This window comes from Rhinopithecus roxellana, chromosome 5, assembly GCF_007565055.1.
Source record: "Rhinopithecus roxellana isolate Shanxi Qingling chromosome 5, ASM756505v1, whole genome shotgun sequence".
NCBI lineage: Eukaryota > Metazoa > Chordata > Mammalia > Primates > Cercopithecidae > Rhinopithecus > Rhinopithecus roxellana.
Window position 1 is genome coordinate 6,371,739 of NC_044553.1, and position 21,845 is coordinate 6,393,583.

Genomic DNA, 21,845 nt, shown 5'->3' on the forward strand with positions numbered 1-21,845 from the left:
ACTCTAACAACTACCAAAAACCATACATCGGAAACTCTTGGGTTCATTATGATAATAAATGAAGTCTCACATAACTAGCTTTCATTTTTATACCTCTTAAGTTCTCAAGTTTCCCCGCCCCCCTCAGGCTCTTTTGGTTATGGGAATGAGTGTGTTTTGGGACAAACGTGTCAGGATTATGAGGGAGAAACTTGGCAGGGGAGCAAACTGTGCAATAGGCTTGACAAGACTTGAGAAACAATACATCTCAGATTTTTTCAGATAGTCCTCAATTTCTGGTTCAGAAAGATGGCTCAGAAGCTACGGAAAGGGAAGCACCACTGCAGCTCCGCGAAGGAGGGTCACTGTCACTTAGACTTTACTAAGGAGCCAACAGAGGCTATTTCTGCCCAGAAAGCTGAGGTGTCTGCAGGAGGGGAACTTAGTCCTGCTTCCACCAGGAGTACGTGGAAATTGAAAAGAGGATTTATGGTTTTTTGCCTTAAGTGAGAAGAACAGGAGGTGGATCTCCCAAAGCAGAATATCCATAATGATAGAGCAGTAAGGAATACGAGGAGGGAAACACAAGCATGTTTGCATCAACATTTAGATTTTTCTGGGCTTGCCCACTCCCAGTCATTTGGAGTTTGTCTTTTACGAGGGCAACCATGGTTTAAGAGTGAGCAAATACTAGTTAATGTAATTAAAACCTGTTGAATTGGGCCGGGCGCAGTGGCTCAAGCCTGTAATCCCAGCACTTTGGGAGGCCGAGACGGGCGGATCACGAGGTCAGGAGATCGAGACCATCCTGGCTAACACGGTGAAACCCCGTCTCTACTAAAAAAATAGAAAAAACTAGCCGGGCGAGGTGGCGGGCGCCTGTAGTCCCAGCTACTCAGGAGGCTGAGGCAGGAGAATGGCGTAAACCCGGGAGGCGGAGCTTGCAGTGAGCTGAGATCCGGCCACTGCACTCCAGCCTGGGCGACAGAGCGAGACTCTGTCTCAAAAAAACAAAACAAAACAAAAAACAAACAAACAAACAAACAAAAACCTGTTGAATTGAACAGGAAACATTCATGGGAAATCTGCAGGTGCCTGCAAGCAAGAATGACACTAGAAAGATCTTGGTATGCTGGCTCCCTCTTCCTCAAGGGGAGTGTCCCTGGAATGAAGCCACCAGCAACAGGAGAGGAAACAGATGGGGTTGTAGAAAGTAGGAGCAGCAAAAGGTTCTGAACTTAGTAATAAGCTGCTCGCCCCGGGGTGAGTGTAAAAGGCATCTGGGGTATTTGCTTTTTTGTTTGTTGGAGGAAGGAGGGTGACAACACTTTCTCTCTCTCTGCTTCCTCTCTCTCTCAAATTCATTTAGGACATGAAATTTCTAAGACTACTGCCATCTTAGGGTTTGAATCTCTTCTCAGCTTCATTCATGCATATTAAAGAAAGACAGCTCCAGTATGACTTCAGAAAGAAAAGCCAGGCTGATTTCCAAGATGCAGTGTTGCGCCACGGATGAGTTTTCTTCCTGGAGTGAGCTATTTGAGTTTCGTCTTCCTTATCATCTTGTATTCTCTTCATTCCAAGGCTTGGACACTTTAGGCAGAGAAGCCCTCATCCTGGTTGTTGGGGTGGGGGGTGTTCTCATCATGAATGGGAGGCGTGCCCAGCTCCAGCTCTGCCTTTTTTTTTTTTTTTTAACCAAACCAGAGTGGAAACAAATGGGTGTGTGACTCACCATGATCGACATAGCAAGATATGATACATGCCAGGAGAGAAAAAGAAAGTGCTGATGGAAAAATTAATCCCATTAGGGAGATTTGTTTGTGGTGACTTTTTTTTTTTTTTTTTTTTTTGAGCTGGAGTATACCTCTGTCACCCAGGCTGGAGTGCAGTAGCGCGATCTCAGCTCACTGTAACCTCCGCCTCCAAGGTTCAAGTGATTCTCCAGCCTCTGCCTCCCAAGTAGCTGGGATTACAGAAGCCCACCAACACGCCCGGCCAATTTTTGTATTCTTAGTAGAGATGAGGGTCTCATCATGTTGGCCAGGCTGGTCTCAAACTCTTCACCTCAAGCGATCTGCCTGCCTTGACCTCCCAAAGTGCTGGGATTACAGGGGTGAGCCACCACGCCTGGTCTGTGGTGACATTTGAAATGAATCTGAAAAATGTGTAGAACATTAACAGATGGAAAAGACCATCACTGTATTATTACGGTATTAATGCTCAGTAATATCTGTATCTAATAATATCATGCAGCTTTTGCAGGGTCTGCTCTTAGAATATGCTTTTGCTGGCAGGAGCACCTCAGCTATACTTTGGAGAAGCACCTTACTCTTTGTTTTTTGTTTTTTTTAATTTGTTTTTTGTTTATTTTTTGTGTTTTTGTTTTGATTTATTTTGTTTTGAGATGAAGCCTCACTCTTGTTGCCCAGGCTGGAGTGCAATGGTGTGGTCTTGGCTCACTGCAACCTCCGCATCCTGGGTTCAAGCGATTCTCCTGCCTCAGCCTCCCAAGTAGTTGGGATTACAGGCGCCCACCACCATGCCTGGTTAATATTTTTTATTTTTAGTAGAGATGGGGTTTCACTTTGTTGGCCAGGCTGGAACCTTACTCCTACTCTCCACCTAGGAAGTGTGAGTGAGGCTGGCTCCACCCCAGGCTCCTGGTAAGGCATGCGACCCACACTGGCCAATAAAAGAACCACATGCCCTTGGCATAGTAAATTGACTCAGGGAGGGAGAGTGACCCAAGTTGGGCTAGTCCTGGAGCTTTTGCTGGAAAAATTAGGGAAAAGGATTCCTCTTTCTGCTGGGGTTCCTAAGCTGGTGGGTTCCTGTTTGGGAGCTTTAAGGGGCCAGTTTTGTTACCAAGGAGGGAGAACCTGAGAGATGAAAGGGAGATTCCTGAATCCTTCATTTGAGCACCTGGAGACAGTTATGCCTGAAACTCTATGCCTGGACATTTTAGTCACTCAAACCAATAGTTTACTTTATTATTCTTTTTTTTCAAGAGACAGTATCTCACTCTGTTGCCCAGGCTGGAATGCAGTGGTACAATCATAGCCCACTGTTACCTTGAACTTCTGGGTTCAAGCAATCCTCTCGCCTGGCTAATTTTTTTTTTTTTTTTTGAAACAGTGTCTCCCTCTGTCACCAGGCTGGTGTACAATGGCATGATCTCGGCTCACCGCAATCTCCACCTCCCGGGTTCAAGCGATTCTTCTGCCTCAGCCTCCTGAGTAGCTGGGATTACAGGTGTGCGCCACCACACCCAGATAATTTTTGTAGTTTTAGTAGAGACTAGGTTTCACCATGTTGGCCAGGCAGGTCTTGAACTCCTGACTTCAGGTGATACGCCTGCCTCGGCCTCCCAAAGTGCTGGGATTACAGGTGTGAGCCATAGCACCCGGCCTCACCTGGCTAATTTTTTAAGTTTTTGGTAGAAATTGGTTCTCACTATGTTGCCCAGGCTGGTCTTGAACTCCTGGCCTCAAGAACTCCTGCTGCCTTGGCCTCCCAAGGCATTGGGATTATATAAATTTACGTTTTAAATATGTCATCTTGTGCTGTGTTTGTGCTTTTCCCCTTGCAAACAAATAAACAAAAATGTTCTAGTCAATACAGAAATCTTTAGAGATCTGCTTAAACAAAGCCTTGGGAGCAAGAGGGTAGCAGATTCATAGAGCAGGTTCCTAGCAAAAAAAAAGTCTTTCTGCTGCTAACATCTTCCAGGTCAGCTTCCTAGGCCCCAGTGACTAAGACATTGGGACTTTATTCTTAACCTCCCTGGTCCAAGGCCTTTCACAGATCTAGCTGACTTCTGTGTGCTGGATATTTTTCCATGAATCAGAAATGAAATATGCAACATTGTAGCCACAAAGCAATGAAAACAGCTCATTTGTCTTTTGTGTCCCTCCAAGCTTTGTTTTTTCTGGGTCACACGTTATAAGTGAAGACTCATAATGCTAATCCAGTTTGGATTTATTAACAGTTGAATAGACTATTGAGAAAAAACTTGTTAATCATCAGAAACAAATTCACTGCAAAAGAATTACAGACAGAGTGGGACAAATGCCTTGAGCCAACTAATTTTCTGCCCCTTCAGGGAAAACTCTTGGATATTGGAATTAAGTGTCACATCTGGAAATGCAAGAATGTAATTGCTTTTATTGAGTGCTTACTATGTCCTTGATACTAAGGACAGTATTTGCCTACATTCTCTCTTAATTTCATCAACTCTGTGAAGTAGGTCCTAAACCCCGTTTTATAGGGGGGGTGAATGACGCAGACATTACCAGTTGCTACCCAATGTCCATTCTCTCCTTGTTCCTTACAGAGAGACAACCCCAATTAGTGACTGCTTCTAGCTCAAAGTTCAGGCTCTCTGGTGATTTCCGTGGCTGCTACTGCAGCTGTGGACAGCCATGTGATCTGGTTCTGGCCAGTGAGACCTGAGTGGAAGTCTTCTGCAGATTTCTGGAAAAATGTTGCTTCTGGGATATGGGCATTGCCCCCTCTTCCTTGTTCCTTCCTTCTCCCTTTCTGGAATGTGGGTGTGAGGCTGGCGGCAGAGTAGCCATGCTGTGACCTTGAGGCAACTATGAGGAAGAAATCCACATTCTGAGGACGGAGGAGAAGGAAGGTGGAAAGAACCTGGGATATTGCTGACATTGTAAAGCCACTATTCCTCCCTGGAAGGCCTACCTTCAGACTTGTTATGTGAAAGAAATAAACCATTGTTTGCTTAACCTGGTGAGGTTGGGTTTCTGTTACAGACAACTGAATGCAATCCCTAACTGATACAGGGAAACTGAGCTGAAGGAGTTCAGGTGAAGACGTGCTTGCATTTCCATATAAAGTGATGTCTCAAAGCTGGGTAAGACATGATTCCTATGCTTAAGGAGTTTACAGCCTAGTTTGGGATTCCACTGCATAAAGAAACAATTATAATATAACATATTTAGTATAATGGTAGTGATTTGCATTGGGTATCATGGGTGCCTAGTAGAAAAAAAAGGAAACAAGACAAGAGCAAAATTTTTTAAAAGTCAGTGAGGCAAAGAAGAGAGGTCAAAAAAGAGATCATAGCTTGAATAAAAGGATGGAAGTGAGAAACAGCATGGCATGCACAGAGGGCCACAAACTGGTCTGAGTTGTTGGAGCATAAAGTATAAAGCAGGCATTGGTGAGAAATGCAGCTGGAGACGTGTTTCATTTAATTATTGCTGAATAGTAAGCCACTTCCAAAACGTAGTGACTTAGAACTATATTTTATCATTTCTCATAGTTCTGTAATCTGAGTTGAACTCAGCTTAGTGGTTCTTGTGTTTATGGAATATCTGTTGGGGTTGGAATACCCAAGAAAACTTCTTAATTCCCACGTTTGATGCCTCCAGCGGGGATAACTGAAATAGCTGGCTGGCTGGCATCTCTCTCTCTCTGTCTCTTTTCATATTGCCTCTACATATGAATAGCTTGGGCTTCTTCACAGCATGGTGATCTCAGGGTAGCTGGACTTCTTACATGGTAGATGGCTTCCAATTGAAAAGAAGAGGAAGTTACCAGTGCATTTAAGGTCTGGGCTGAGAACTATCAGAACATCACTCCCATTGCACTCTGTTGATCAAAGCAAGTCACAAAGCCTGACCTGAGTCAAGGGAGAGGAAATAGCTTCTATTTCTCAATAGGAGGACCAATATGCACACATAGGGAGAGATGAATCAACAGTGGACATCTTTGGAGACTATCTACCACCGATTTTATAAGGGCACAGATGAAGGACACTCTTTTCTGCTTCAGGTAGGCTGATATGAACACCAAACCTAGGGCATTTACCTTGCTTCATATTTCGAATCTGAAAGGAGAATGCCTCTCAGGCTGCCGTGACTCATCAGAGTAAAACAGAGTAGTGTGATTAGGCAGAGGTAGGGCTGCGGTGTGGCTTCTCTGCTGAACCCCCTCCAGTTTTCATGTGGCACGAACTGGACTCAGAGGCTCCCATATGTCACGAGAGATGGTTGAGATAAGAGTTAGAGAGGCTACCTGGGGCCCTCAGTGGTGAAGGGGAGGCAAGCTCATAGTAAAGACTCGGGGGACCTCTCAGGCCAGATGCTAGATGGTATATTGGCAGAAACCCTTTAGAGCCAGGGCCAAGGGAAGCTGAGCTATGGCTGAGTCTACCTGGGGAAATCTCTGAACCCTGGCAAAGCTGAGAGGTCAGACAAGAAGTTACCAGCCACCCTGCAGCAGAGATTAGTGACGATCTAGAGAACATAGTATGAACTCCAGTGCCTCATGGCGGACTCCAGTGCACTGGCGGACCCTGGTGCTGCCTTTTGTCACGCATAAGGCGACAAAAGACAATACCCCTCCTACTCAAGGAATTACCCTGCCGCTGTCTTGGAGCACAGCAAGAGGAAGATGCAACGCCCTGAGAGGCTGGGAATGCACCTGAAGTGATGGCTGCTTTTACTGTCTTCATAGCATTTCCTGGACTGCAGGAAAATTTACCCAGCAAGAGAGGCTCATAAGGAAGAATAGATACATTATAATGAAATAAAGAAGCCATGTTACATGAAATTACAAAGAAAGAATAGGAGTAATGACAAATTCAGGACTGCGGTTACCTCTATGGGAAAGGAAGGGGATGGGGGAGTCCACAGGGAGCTTCAGCTGTTTTGCTAAGGCTTTATTTATAAAGTTAGGAAATGGGTACATGTATGTTGTTATATTCTGTATGCCTTTTTGTGAGTTTTAAATAGTTCAAAATGTAACTTTTTAAAGGGCTACACTTCTGAACAGATCTGTGAGCCCCAATGCCAAGTTTAGGTCTTGAACAGATTGTATGGGAGTGGGGACATAGAAAGAAGCTTGAAACAGGACTCAGACCTACTTGTTAGAAAAATCAACCTGGCTGGACTTGAGGAGGACAAGATAGAGTCAAGGGAGGCAGTGAGGGGGTTGTCACACCAATGCAGTGAGAGGGGACAGTAGCCGGATCTCCCCAGAGGTGGTTGGGGTGGCTTCGAAAGTCAAATTGGTGGACTTAGTGATTAACAAAATGTGGGGTGGTGTGGGCAAGGTTTGTGGTTGACTGGATGGATGAGTCCCCTACCCCAAATTGACTAAGGTAAGAGAATACACCCAAGTGGAGGGTGTATTTTGGTGCAGGCATGAAGAGTTCAGTTAGGACAGATTGGTTTGGAGGTATCTGTGGGACATGCTGGTAGAGATGCCTGGACAGAGGGTGGATGCATGGGTCTGAACTCCAGGGAAGAGATCTTGCAGATTCCAGCACTGATGCAAATTGAAGTTGTAGAAGTGGGTGAGATGCTCCAAGGGAGAGCAAGTAGGGGGCCAGAAATGAAGATTCGGAGAAGTCTGGGGCACAGCACCCTCCTTGGCCTGAGCAAGGGGAGCCTACAGCCATTCCAGCTCTGCAGACACCCCCTTGCCATCCTCTCTGGAGCCCCAACCTTGGTAAGCAGAAGAACTACCACCCACCATCATTCCCTCTGGCCTGCCTCTGTGGGGAGCAATGCATTCGCTGGACTCCTCCCTCCCTGCCCTTGTGCATTTTGCTCTCTATTTGCTGTCCAGGTTTGCCTGCCTGTGAGCTTGCTTTCCTTTCCCTACAGAAACACTAAAAGGGGCAGAGAGACCGCCTACCATCCTGCCACCACCCACCATAGGAGCATGAAACGATGGGAGCTGCTGAGGTGCAGCCTGGAGACCCCTTGGGTGCCTTGGCGTCTGTCTGCTCCCTCAGCTGCTGGGTGCTCAGCCCCCTGCTAGACCTGGGCCTTTCAGAACTGATGGCCTTGTTCTGCTTGTTCTCCAGACACTGTTTAGGTAATGCACATTCTTGTGACCCTGCCACAGTGCCTTAGATTTGAACTTCTGAACACTGGGCTCTGTGGAAACCTCTCAGCCCTGAGTAGCTGGCACTTTATTGGTGTTTCTCTCCCCTCTTTTGAAGAAGGAATTTAATGCTTTTCTTTTTTCAGGATGGATTTGTTGCCAATAACAGGAACATGCAGAAGCTGCTCAGAGCAGTTTTGGTTGGTAGCAAGGTTTGAGGATGTGGAAGTGAGGGGGGCTGCAGCCTGGCCAGCCTGTTTGCATGGGTCCTCACCTCCTTTTTATTGTTATTGTTGTTATAATAAATGCAAGACAGCCTTAGCCTTTGTTTGTCCCTGTTGACAACTTGGGTATCCTCTCTTCCACCCCGACTCTGTCTCCTTGAACTGGAAATCTCTCTTTTTCTTAAAATTTGGATTCTCATGTGAAGTTTAGAATCTGAATTAGACAGAGGCTGCTCTGAGCTCCAGGACAAAAAAAAAGGGGGAGGTTTCCTGCCCTAATTTGTAATTAAGGGAATTTGGGAAAAGCCAAAGCAACAATGTTGTTTCAGAAATATCAATCTCTCAAAACATTTCTCCAAAATTGAAATATATTTCAATTATGGAGTGCAAATGTATCCATGGGAATGATAGAGAGTTTAGTTTGCCTAAGAATAACTCTGTAGTCAAGGGTAATACAGCTATGTAATAAGTTAATCAAGAAAGGAAAGTTTTCATATAGAAAGCACTTTAAGGAATCACTCCAAATTGTCACAGTATCTACTCTGAGATCTTCCAGTTGCTTTCAGGGTGATTTATTTACCAGCACTTTGGAACTTACTAGTATAAACTGTAGCCTTCTGGTATAAAATTTATGGCAAAAAGAATAGGTGTGTACAAAGAGGCAATCTGCATTCTCATGATGTATCATTCCACCTGATAACTGGGCTTTCATAAAACTGTGCAGGTGATACAGACAGGTCCATTGGTTCATTCCTCTGCCGCCAGCCCTTGAACACAAGCCAACTCAGACAGCAGGGCAGCCATTCCCTTCCCAGGACTCCTCTGGAAACCTGCTCACTGCTTCAGTTTTGGTTGCCTTATCTTGAGCATCTGATATTTATTGATGTACCTTCTAGCTCTGATAACCACTCCTATGGTCCCCCCATGGCCACCATGCTTACTCTGGGATTGCCCTTCTGGGATGGTAACCCTGCCCAAGGGCCTCCTTCTGTCCTTATTCTGGGCCAGATGTTAACAGCTAGCCAATGGGATCAATACACTGGGGAAGGAGGGTGTTTTGGGAGTCTGGGAGTTGCATTTTCTAGTTAACATATTTGCATTTTAGTAGGGGTCTCCTGGGGCAGGGAATGCTAATTTAAAGAAAATTCCAGGCATTGAAACAAGTTGGTGTGTGTGTGTGTGTGTGTGTGTGTGTGTGTGTGTGGTGTGTGATGGAAGAAGAACAGAATAAGAAGGAGGCCAACAAAGAGGAAGAGGAGGAAAAGGAGGAAGAGAAGGAGGATGCAGAAGGGGAAAGGGAAGAGGAAGAAGACAGTGGCCACCATCTATCAATTCAGAAAAAGAGCATAGAGAACACCCATTGTTCCTTCCATTCAGAGATGACCACTGCTAATACCTTGTATATATCCTCCCAAGTACCTAGTGTCATAGATATAAATGAACTTCCTTATCTCTAGCAGTCAAATTGAGACAATTTTATAAACTTAAAAGAAAATTGCGCACAATTTCTGTATGTACCATTTAGTAACACTTATGTTCCTTGTTCCAGTAGCTCCACTTCTAGGAATCTATCCTAAGAAGAAATCTAGATTAATAAAAACAACCTTAGCCATCATGTACTGAAGGTTGATTGTGTATCAAGGGTCTTATACACATTGGCTTATTTAATTCTTACACAAACTCTACCAGGCAGATAACATCATCTCTCACCTGAGACTGGAGAAGTTAAGGACCTTGTCCAGGGACCTTAGCAGGGACCTCTGCTAGCAGGTTAGTCTGGAACTGGAACTCAGTGTGCAGCAGGTACTCCAGGATAAGGCATCATCCATCTGGACCCTCTTAGAAGTCAGTGAACCACCTTGTCCCAAGTTTCCTGTCCTCTACATATGCTCCAAAGGCCCTGGGGTAGGGGAGGAATGTGACTCAAAGTCTTGCCCTCACATCCAGTGCTGAGCAGCAACAGGTAGCAGTGCCTGCTGGGCATCCCACCTGCTTAATTTCCCCTTCCATGAAACCTTCCATCATCTGTTAGACCAATCTTGTCTTTCTTTTATTTGTATTTATTTATTTAGAGACAGAGTCTCACTCTATCATCCAGGCTGGAGGGCAGTGGTCCAATCTTGGTTCACTGCAACCTCTACCTCCCGGGTTCAAGCGATTCTTCTGCCTCAGCCTCCAGAGTAGCCAGGATTACAGGTGTGCACCACCATGTCCAGCTAATTTTTGTATTTTTAGTAGAGACGAGGTTTCACCATGTTGGCCAAGCAGGTCTCGAACTCCTGTCCTCAAGTGATTCATGGCCTCCCGAAGATTCCAGGCATGAGCCACCGTGCCTGGCCCAAACTCGTCTCTCTTTTCCATGTGCTCATGCAGTGCTTCAGGGCTGCCTCAGTCTGGCACAGAAAATATTCTACTGCCTCTCCACTAGTCACAGGCTTGACGGTCTTAATCAGAATTATCTGGGGAAGTGGGGAAAGTGCAGATCTACTGAATCAGATTTTCAGGTTCAGATTTTCTTGTAGCACACTCACATGGGAGAGAAACTTCGCTGGCACACATCTCCTCAGAGCAGGCCTGGTCTCATTGCTCTTCCTGTTTCCCATAGCTCTTAGCACCGTGACGCCCAGCAGCCAGTGTCTGGTGAGTGTACAGAGATATTTCCTAGGAAGAAAATGAGAGCAAGGAGAGTGTAAAGGTGGGGTTAAGAGTGCGGAACAACTGAAGAGGATATAATTTGAGAGAAGAGCGGTGAGATGGGAAACCTCAGGGCTGATCCATGGTGCCCACCCTTGGGGTTCCTTTGAGTGCTAGGATAGATACTCAGTCAATATCTCTTCTCCTTTTCTCTATAGACACATACTTTAGTCCCAGAATTTTTTTTTTTGAAATCTAAACTTTTGGTGCCAAAATGAGTAACTGTGCATAAAGTGGGTCATAAGGAAGTGATAACGAATGCACAGACTATTTTAACTGCTGAATCAGAAATCGCTCTGCTACGTTATGAAATATGCAGGAAGGAAAATAAGCAGATGATAGAAGTGGAAGGAATCCTAAAATAATATTTTCACAAACAAATTCTGACCCAACACAGGCTTTGGTGGGGGCGGAGGGGTGGCGGGAAGCTTCCATGCTACACATTCCTGAGAGTTGAAGAATTGGAATAAAATTGCCAAAGTAGAAATCTTTCCAAATGACGTAGGATCTCCTGAGGCACAAAGCCACCCAAACCTGCAGCCCGAAAGGCTTCTGCCATTTCATGGGGGGGTCTTAGTCACCCCACTACACAGCATGGGCAGGTCGGGATTAAAGAAAGCAAAGACAAAACAAAACCCACAAACAAAATTTAAAAACCGTTCTACTTTTTCTTCCTAACACAAACAAACAAAACCCACTTTTTTGGTTTCATTTGTTTCATGGATTTTTAAAAATTGTGCTAAAACATATGTAACATAAGTTACCATTTTAGCTTTTTTTTTTTTTTTTGAGATAGAGTCTCACTCTGTTGCTCAGGCTGGAGCGTAGTGGCGCGATCTAGGCTCACTGCAACCTCTGTCTCCCGGGGTTCAAGAGATTCTTGTGCCTCAGCCTTCCAAGTAGCTGGGGTTACAGGCACCCGCCACCACACCCAGCTAATTTTTGTATTTTTAGTAGAGATGGGGTTTTGCCATGTTGGCCAGGCTGGTCTTGAACTCCCAACCTCAGGTGATCTGCCTGCATCACTGCCACTGTGTCCGGCCCATTTTAGCTTTTTTTTTTTTTTGGAGACGAAGTCTTGCTCTGTAGCCCAGGCTGGAGTGCAGTGGCACAACCTCACCTCACTGCAACCCCTGCTTCCTGGGTTCAAGAGATTCTCCTGCCTCAGCCTCCTTAGCAGCTGGGACTACAGGCACGTGCCACCACAGCTGGCTAATTTTTGTATTTTTAGTAGAGACAGAGTTTCACCATATTGGCCAGACTGGTCTCGAATTCCTGTCCTCGTGATCTGCCTGCCTTGGCCTCCCAAAGTACTGGGATTACAGGCATGAGCCACCATGCCCAGCCAGCCATTTTTAAGTGTACAATTCAGTGGCCTTAAGTACATTCACAATTCACTTAATATTGTGCAACTGTCACCATTATCTATTTCCAGGACTTTTTGCATCATCCCAAACAGAAACTCTGTACCCAATAAGCAATAATTCCCTATTCTCTCATGCCCCAGCTCCTGGTAACCACCAATCTACTCTCTGCCTCTATGAATTTGCCTGCTCTAGATACCTCATATAAATTGAATTACACAATATTTGTCCTTTTGTACCAGCTCGCTCCTTCCCTCCCGCCCTTCCTTCCCTTTTCCTCTCTTTCTCTTTTTCTTTCCTTCTTTTGATGGAGTCTCACTCTGTCGCTCAGGCTGGAGTGCAATGGCGTGATCTTGGCTCACTGCAACCTCCGCCTCCCAGGTTCAAGCAATTCTTCTGCCTCAGCCTCCTGCAGAGCTGGGATTACAGGCACACGCCACCACACCAGGCTAATTTTATGTATTTTTAGTAGATACGGGGTTCCACTGTGTTAGCCAGGATGGTCTTGATCCCTGGACCTTGTGATCTGCCTGCCTCGGCCTCCCGAAGTGTTGGGATTACAGGCATGAGCCACCGCACCTGGGCTTTTTTTTTTTTCCCCAGACCTATTTAGTATCCAAGTACCACACTTATTTCACTCAGCATGACGTTTTCAAGGTTCATTTGTGTTGTAGCATGTATCAGAAGTTATTCCTCTTTATGGTTGAATCATATCCCATTGTATGTACATGCTACATTTTGTGTGTCCACTCATCTGTTGGTGGGTAAATTGTTTCCATCTTTGGCTATTGGGAATAATTCTGCTATGAACACCCATGTACCAGTATCTGCTTGAGTCCCTGTTTTCAGTTCTTTTGAGTATACACTTAGGAGTGGAATTGCTGAATCATGTGTTCTGAGAAGCCACAGACTGTTTTCCATAGCGTCTGCACCATTTCACATTCCCACCATCAATGCACAAGTATTCCAATACTTCCACATCCTCACTCACACTTGTTATTTTTCTTTAAAAAAAAATAAATAAATAACAGACATCCTATTGGATGTGAAATGATATCTCATTGTGGTTTTGATAGACTTGTAAGCAGAAATCATACCAAGGACACATATTACAGGTAATTTACATAGCTTAGGTTTTTCAACAAAAACTAGGAATCAACATGTACTGAAGATATACTAAGGATGTTTATAATTTATCTTATTTTGCACACTATCTTCTTGTTTATCTTATTTTTGATGTGAAGATCTAAACTGACCTCTTATATTCTCATTTTATGTATTAGTTAATTTTTCTTCTAGATATATGTTTCAGTTTATCCAATGTTCTAAAAATGGTGTATAAGACGTTCAAAAAATTTTAATCCGTGATGACAATTGTCATTACTTCTGTTATCCTATTGAAACAGCCTCTGGAGATGAGTTAGTTCTTTTAATTTCTTTTCTTTTCTTTTTTTTTTTTTTTGAGACAGAATCTCACTCTGTCGCCCAGACTGGAGTACAGTGGCATGATCTTGGCTCACTACAATCTCTGCCTCCTGGGTTCAAGCAATTCTCCTGCCTTAGTCTCCAGTGTTGCTGGGATTACAGGTGTGTGCTAGTATGCCCGGCTAATTTTTTGTATATTTAGTAGAGACAGGGTTTCACCATGTTGGCCAGGCTTGTCTCAAATTCCTGACTTCAAGTGATCCATCTGCCTGGGTCTCCCAAAGTGCTGGGGTTACAGGCGTGAGCCACCGCGCCCGGTCCCTTTTAATTTCATTATTAAGTTATGTAGTGTTTTCCAGTTAACAGAACAAAAATGAAAAGAGAAGTTATTTCCTTGAGGTTGAGCTGTGGTCTTTTCTTAAGACAATTATTATAGTCAAGTGACAGACCTGATGTATTGAAATATTTTCTGTTATATGTTACCTTTCTTTGAATGCAACCAACACATTTGAAAAGAGAAACCTTTCGTGAACACTTGGTCAACAAATACTTGAGGGCCAACTATGAGCCAGTCATTTGTTCTGGGTATTGGACACACACTGGTGACTAAACAAGCCTCATGGTATGTGGTAGAAGTTTCCAGAAATGGGATAGTCCTATTCTTATTGCCTTTTTTATGAATATCCTAAGGGTTAACTTCGAAGAATTCTCAGATAAATTTTGCTCAAGATTAAATTATACTTATTGAACTTATTTTTACGCCCCCCCCCCATTTTTCCCAAAAGGATGTGAATTAGCTTACAAGGAATACATATAGCAATGTTAATACACAGGTAAAATCAGGATCAAAAAGAAAGGAAGGTAGCAATATATTAGACCTAAGTTGTATACATTTAACACAATTACTATTATGTAGTTACTATGATACCATTTGATACACACTCTAGGGATGCATTTGATTGGGAAAAAAATTAACATTGATTTAAACAAGTAGGGGCTCATTTATATCTTATGACAAGAATCCTGAAATTGTGCAATTCAGGGCTGGTACAGTAATTCTCTATCAGGAACCCAGGTACCGTTTCCTTTTGCTCTGCCATTCTTCGCAGACAGACCTTTGTCCTCATGCTGTCACCTCATGGTTCCACAATGGTTGCTGCACTTTGAGGCAGGAAGGAAGGAGAAGGGCAAAGCAGGGAAGGCTTTCTCCTGCCTTATCTTTTTTTTTTTTTTTTTTTTTTTTTCCAGACAGAGTCTCTGTCATTCGTGCTGGAGTGCAGTGGTGATATCATGTCTCATTGCAGCCTCAACCTCCCAGGCTCAAGTGAGCCTCCCACTTCAGCCTCCTGAGTAGCTGGAACTACAGGAGCATGCCACCGTGCCTGACTAATTTTTATATATGTTGTGGAGATAGGGTCTCACTATGTTGCCCACACAGGTCTTGAACTCCTAGGCTCAAGCCATCCTCCCACCTCAGTCTCCTCAAGTACTGGGATTACAGGAGTGAGTCATGAGTCACCACACCTGGGCTTTACTTTTTTTTAATCTGGAAGAAATATCCTGTCAAGAACTATGAAGGGTCTGAGACTTTTTTATTTTAATTCGACTGTTTGCATTGCTATAAAAAGCCCCTCCTCCCTTTTTTGTTATTTTTTTTTGTAGAGATGGGGTTTCCTCATGTTGCCCAGGCTGGTCTCAAACTCCTGAGCTCAAGTGATCCCTGCCTTGGCCTCCCCAAGTGCTAGGATTACAGGCATGAGCCACTGCGCCTGGCGCGACTCTGAGTTGTTTTTTTTGTTTGTTTGTTTGACATGGAGTCTCGCTCTGTCGCCAGGCTGGAGTGCAGTGGCACGATCTTGGCTCACTGCAACCTCTGCCAGCTGGGTTCAAGCAATTTTCATGACTCAGCCTCCCGAATAGCTGGGATTACAGGCGTGCGCCACCACACCCAGCTAATTTTTGTATTTTTAGTAGAGACGGGGTTTCACCATGTTGGCCAGGATGATCTTGATCTCCTGACCTAGTGATCCGCCTGCCTCAGCCTCCCAAAGAACTGGGATTACAGGCTTGAGCCACTGCGCCTGGCCTAGGGTCTGAGATTTTATCCTACTTATAACTAAGTTAGCCTGTTATGATTTCACGGATGCGGGCAAAATACATGAGACTCTGGGGTCAGAGACAATGAACTTTATTATGCACAACACAGCAGGCACTATAAACAGTATAAGCATCAGCATAGTAGCAGTGTCCTCAAGTCCCCCAGGGGCAATACAGAAAGTCCCACGCGAATGCCAGCACATGCAGTGAGTTCTTTTTTTTTTTTTTTTTTTTTTGAGACGGAGTCTCGCTCTGTCGCCCAGGCTGGAGTGCAGTGGCCAGATCTCAGCTCACTGCAAGCTCCGCCTCCCGGGTTTACGCCATTCTCCTGCCTCAGCCTCCGGAGTAACTGGGACTACAGGCGCCGCCACCTCGCCTGGCTAGTTTTTTCTATTTTTAGTAGAGACGGGGTTTCACCGCATTAGCCAGGATGGTCTCGATCTCCTGACCTCGTGATCCGCCCGTCTCGGCCTCCCAAAGTGCTGGGATTACAGGCTTGAGCCACCGCGCCCGGCCGAGTGAGTTATTTATATAGGAGTGGAACCCTGAGCTTAGGGACCCCCAAATTTTATATAACGGGCAGTAGGCAGGCCTGCCCTTTGCTCTGGAGGGAAACATTATGTTTTCTAAGGTTCTAAGCAAGCTCCCCTTTTCTCTGGAGAAACAGCTTCTCTATTTTCCAAGCATACATGCTATACCAACATCCTTGGAAAATATGATCAAATAAAAGGCAGCCAGTGTATCTGCTTGCAAGATATACAGAAATGTGGCCGGGCATGGTGGCTCAGGCCTGTAATTCCAGCACTTTGGGAGCCCGAGGTGGGTGGATCACGAGGTCAGAAGATTGACACCATCCTGGCTAACACGGTGAAACCCCATCTCTACTAAAAATACAAAAAATTAGCCCGGTGTGGTGGCATGCGCCTGTAGTCCCAGCTACTCTGGAGGCTGAGGCAGGAGAATGGCGTGAACCCGGGAGGTAGAGCTTGCAGTGAGCTGAGATCACGCTACTGCACTCCAACCTGGGTGACAAAGTGAGACTCCGTCTCAAAAACAAAACAAAACAAAACAAATACAGAAATGTGTGAGAACATGGAGAAATGTCTCCCAACAATATCCTTTTCAGGGATTTCTGTCTATGTATTACTGGCTGGGACTATAGCATATGGCCACCTCTCACTGCAAGGGAGGTTATGAAATGGAGTATTTTTGCTTGGGCACATTGCTGCTCTAAATAAAACTGTGGTTCTGTTAGTAAGGAGGGACAAGCAAAGGATGGGAGTTTCGCGAGAGCAAGGCAAAAACCTTGCCCAAGGGTTTTTATCTAATGTGTGGCCAACATCTTTTTCTCATGGTACAATGAATATTACAGCACCTTATTTACTGAGACTTATAGAAATAATCTGTACAACTTAGACATAAGAAAATGTGAGCTTTTAGTCCCAATCAAGTATTGTTTTACCAATTTCAAATAAGCAATTGGCAGTTTAGTGCAGAATTTTAATGTCATGGCTGCATAATATCTAAGTGTACAAGCCCATAATTCCTTAGAACTATTTTCATTTTTTAAAAATTCATATCAGTTATTTTTACAGACCATATTTTGGGGGTGAAAAATTGTTAACAATTCTCTTAATTCAAGAAAAATTCTGTGTCATGAATTTCCCCCAGTCTTTGAGTATGTATAGCTTAAAGAACATGTTCTACTTTGTGAACAGATAGGTGTTTGGTAAGAGGTTTATAAATATACTTTTTCTGGTTTCATTTATTTTAAGAGAATTTTTTTTCACCTCATGACAGTCATTTGGGGCTGACAATGTTACCATGGTAACCATGTTCCAAAATTCTGGTTGCTAGTGAATATTGATCCTTAGCACTTCAACACCCTTCACTACAATGTTCGCCTCTCCACGTGAAGGAGGCTCTGCTCAGAGAGCACACTGAGGTCAAGGAGTCCTGGCTCGGTGGTGGCTAGGTACTCCAGAATAAATCTGCAGAATTTTCCTCCCAGGAACCCCACCATCTAAAGATCCCATTGAGAATCTGACTCAACCCACAACATTCTGGCTTACATTTTCACTGAAACAGATAGGAGCAAAACTTCTTTGTTTCCTTTTCAGCTGCATCGCGAGAGCTCAGAAGCTCAGTCAAGGCAACACAGAAGGCACTAAGGGAAAATTTCAGATGAGAATGGATGTATCCTCTCCAGAGGCAAAGAAGTTTGCAAATTACTTTTTGAAGGCCTCGCTATATAATTTTGAGGTTAAAAGTGCTTTCATCCTGGGAAGGAAAGATTTTAATCTGGGTTGTATGCTGGAATTTAATGATTGATCCAAATCAGAGTCCAGAGGCCTCCTGGGAGTGATGATTGTCAGGGCTACAGTGGGGCAACTGCAGATGGAGCTTGCCCCTCTTCTCCAAATGGAGAAGAGCCTCTCGCCCTCAGTGAGGTTTTGTGCATAAGAAAGGGGAGGCTTGTTAGAGACAGCAGCTTTGAAAACTTAATTCTCCTTGCCAAGAACTAATGGACTGTCTTCAATGTGCATGAAAATGCGTCTGCACAGTGACCAGAGAAGCCAAAATAAGGCCTCTACAGACCTAATTTGGCATCAGTTTATCTCCATATGAGAAAGTCTGGATGTACTTATTTTACTCTCTGCTGTAACCAAGAAAAAAACAAACAAAAACCCGGCAAAGGTTCATTGAGACAACAGTCGGTCACAAAAAAGGAATTTGAACCAAGATAACGTAGTTACATTTTATCCACATGTTCCTGAAGCCAGTGTGCTAATAGTTAACAAACGCTATTTAGCCCTTCACCATTAGATTAACATTTAACCAAATCAGCATAGACTTTGTGTGAGTAAAAGAATCTACACACACACATACACACACACACACACACACACGTCTTTTTTTTTTTTTGAGACGGAATCTCGCTCTGTTGCTCAGACTGCAGTGCAGTGGCACAATCTTGGCTCACTGCAACCTCCATCTCCCAGGTTCAACTAATTCTACTGCCACAGCCTTCTGAGTAACTGGGATTACAGATGTGTGCCACCATGCCCGGTTAATTTTTGTATTTTTAGTAGAGACGGAGTTTCACCACGTTGGCCAGGCTGGTCTCAGAACTACTGACCTCAAGTGATCTGCCCACCTAAGCCTCCCAAAGTGCTGGGATTACAGGCATGAGCCACCACACCCGGCCACAGATATCTTTTGATATCTCAAGAACTATGGACAGAATTAAAGAATTCCAAGACCAATTAAAGAATTCCAAATGAGACAATTCATTTTCTTAGGATCTTGGTCCTGTGTTTGGAGAGGGAAATGTGTGTTTTAGTGAAACGTAAATCCAGGGAGAAAGTACAGTAGAAGAAACTGCTCACCTGTCCTTGCAGTCATAGCTAACTTTTATGGAGCTCTATCAGCTAGGCAGTATTTACTCATCAGTTCCGGGAGATGAATGCTGTTATAATCTCCATTTTCCAATTGTGACAACAGAGACACAGAGAAGTTAAGTGACTTGCCTAACATCACACAGCTAGTTTTACAGGACCATGTTCTTTGTATAAGTTGTTACACATGGTCCCCCTAGCTTTGTGCCTCATGATCCTCTATGCAGAATGCTATTGTGGAAAGCAGGAAGAAAATCAAACTGTGGTATACTGGAAGGGAAAAAACAAAGGAAAGCTCTTAAGGCGACAACAAGGACAATGTCTCCAAGGACAGTGCAATTTCTCATCAGTGAGGTACTGGTCAGGCTCCCCAGCCTCAGAGGCCCATCAAGGGTTTCTTCGCTGCCAGAGTCATGCTGTTCAACTGCTCGTAGGGGTGCTTCAGCCCTGGAAAGGAGCCCAGGCAGTAGGACTGCCAGAGACCTGGCTGGTCTACCCAAAGACAAAGGAGGATGCCATTCCTCTGTAAGTTCTCTTTCAAATGACCTTTCTGAGATAGATCCTGTCTGCTTTAGTGTCTGCCCTCCTCAGTATATCCTCTCTAGCTCCAAAAAGACACATCCCTTGATATCCATCCAGTTCTCCCAGTGGCCTTGGATGCTTGTGACTATGCTTTCCAGGGGAATGGAGTCATTCCTAGTGCTGAGTTTCTTGAAGGATCTTATCAGAGTGAATGTGGTGTGACGTTTGGGTACAGATTGGCTTATCAGCAAAATGCACCTTTTAAAATTCATGCTGCCTGTTTTCCCTGGAAAATAAGGCACTGTTTAATCCAAATAATATATGGAGAATGTTCAGAACTATGATGTTACTGTCTGTTGTTGGAGATTGAAAAGCAGAGAGGAAATATGCTAATACCTCCCTTTGGAATTTCTTCACCTGCCCTCTCAATACAGTAAAGGTCTCTTAGGTCTCAAACCTTTGCACCATTTATCATTAGGCCATTAAGATAATGAATGCCTGTGACCCTAAAATGTGCATTATCACAATCATTTGGTTTAAAAATATATGAGTATCTCTAATAAAAGGGATGATTATACAAATTTTTAAAAACTTTAAAAATCCAATGGCAAGTCCTCTTGGTTAAGCCCATAATATCAGGTCTCATAATTTTATGTTTTATTTATTTATTTATTTGAGATAGAGTCTTGCTCTGTCACCCAAGCTGAAGTGCAGTGGTGTGATTTCGGCTCACTGCTACCTCCACCTCCTGGGTTCAAGTGATTCTCCTGCCTCAGCCTCCTGATTAGCTGGGATTACAGGTGTGTGCCACCATACCAGGCTAATTTTTTGTATTTTTAGTAGAGACAGCGTTTCACCATGTTAGCCAGGCTGGCCTTGAACTCCTGACCTCAAGTGATCTGCCTGCCTTGGCCTCCCAAAACGCTGTGATTACAGGCATGAGCCACTGTGCCTGGCGAGATTTAGTTTTAAACCAGTGATTTAAAGTATAATTTAGGCCGGGCGCGGTGGCTCAAGCCTGTAATCCCAGCACTTTGGGAGGCCGAGACGGGCGGATCACGAGGTCAGGAGATCGAGACCATCCTGGCTAACCCGGTGAAACCCCGTCTCTACTAAAAAAAAAAATGCAAAAAACTAGCCGGGCGAGGTGGTGGGCGCCTGTAGTCCCAGCTACTCGGGAGGCTGAGGCAGAAGAATGGCGTAAACCCAGGAGGCAGAGCTTGCAGTGAGCTGAGATCCGGCCACTGCACTCCAGCCTGGGCGACACAGCGAGACTCCGTCTCAAAAAAAAAAAAAATAAAGTATAATTTAGTTGTTCCTCTGAAGATTATAACTTAAAAAAAAATAACATTTGGAGATAATTGTTCACATTTGCCTAAGGATGTTTCCATTTGAAAATGCATAATAGAATGTAAAATTATGATTTATAATAGCTTTCAGTTTATAATTAAAATAAAAATGGGAACATTCAAGTAAATGAAACAACTAGATATTTCTAAAAGGTATTCTTTATATGAAGAGTCAAGGTAACATGTTTTGTTAACATTCTTCAACATTGATTTAATTTTTTTTTTCTGCTTTTGTGCAAGTGAGGTGGGGAGGAGCAGATGTTTTGCCTCTAGTGAGACAATAATTTGCTTCATTATTATTGTTTGATTTTGCCTTGTTTGTGCCTGTGAATTACTAACAGAGGCTTGCAGCACTATCTATGGGGCCTGAAATGTACAATAAGGGGCCAGAAGGCCTTGAGAGAGCTGAAAAAGAAATCATCACCCTAGCCTCACCCAGTCACCTGTCTCCAGGCAAAATAATTCCCTGTCCTTCATGATTCAGAGAAGACCAGCCCCACTCAGCTGCTGTTGCCAACCAACGATAGTTCTTGTTACCCTGGGCCACAAGTGCCTTATCCACCAGACTGAGAAAGTTAATGCCAGAGGGAAGTGAGAAACTAACTACGGAAGAGTGGATCCATGTTGCAAAAAACATAGTTTTAGGGAGAGACTTGTGAACAAAGATGGGTGAGTATGAATGGGGTTTGGCTGGAATATGGCAGAGAAGAAATTCAACTATGCAATGAGATAAATCAAAGCAAAGATGCTAATGAGACTGATGTGGTCATTAAAAAAACATAAAACAAACAAACAAACAAACAAAACAAAACAACAGGCTCTTAGTGAATACTTCTAACTGAAAAAAATCCAAAGATGCTGGTCAAAGGATCCTCAGGAGGGAAAAAATCCGGCTTTCCTTGTTAAGGGCCTGTGGAGAGAGTAATTGCAGCT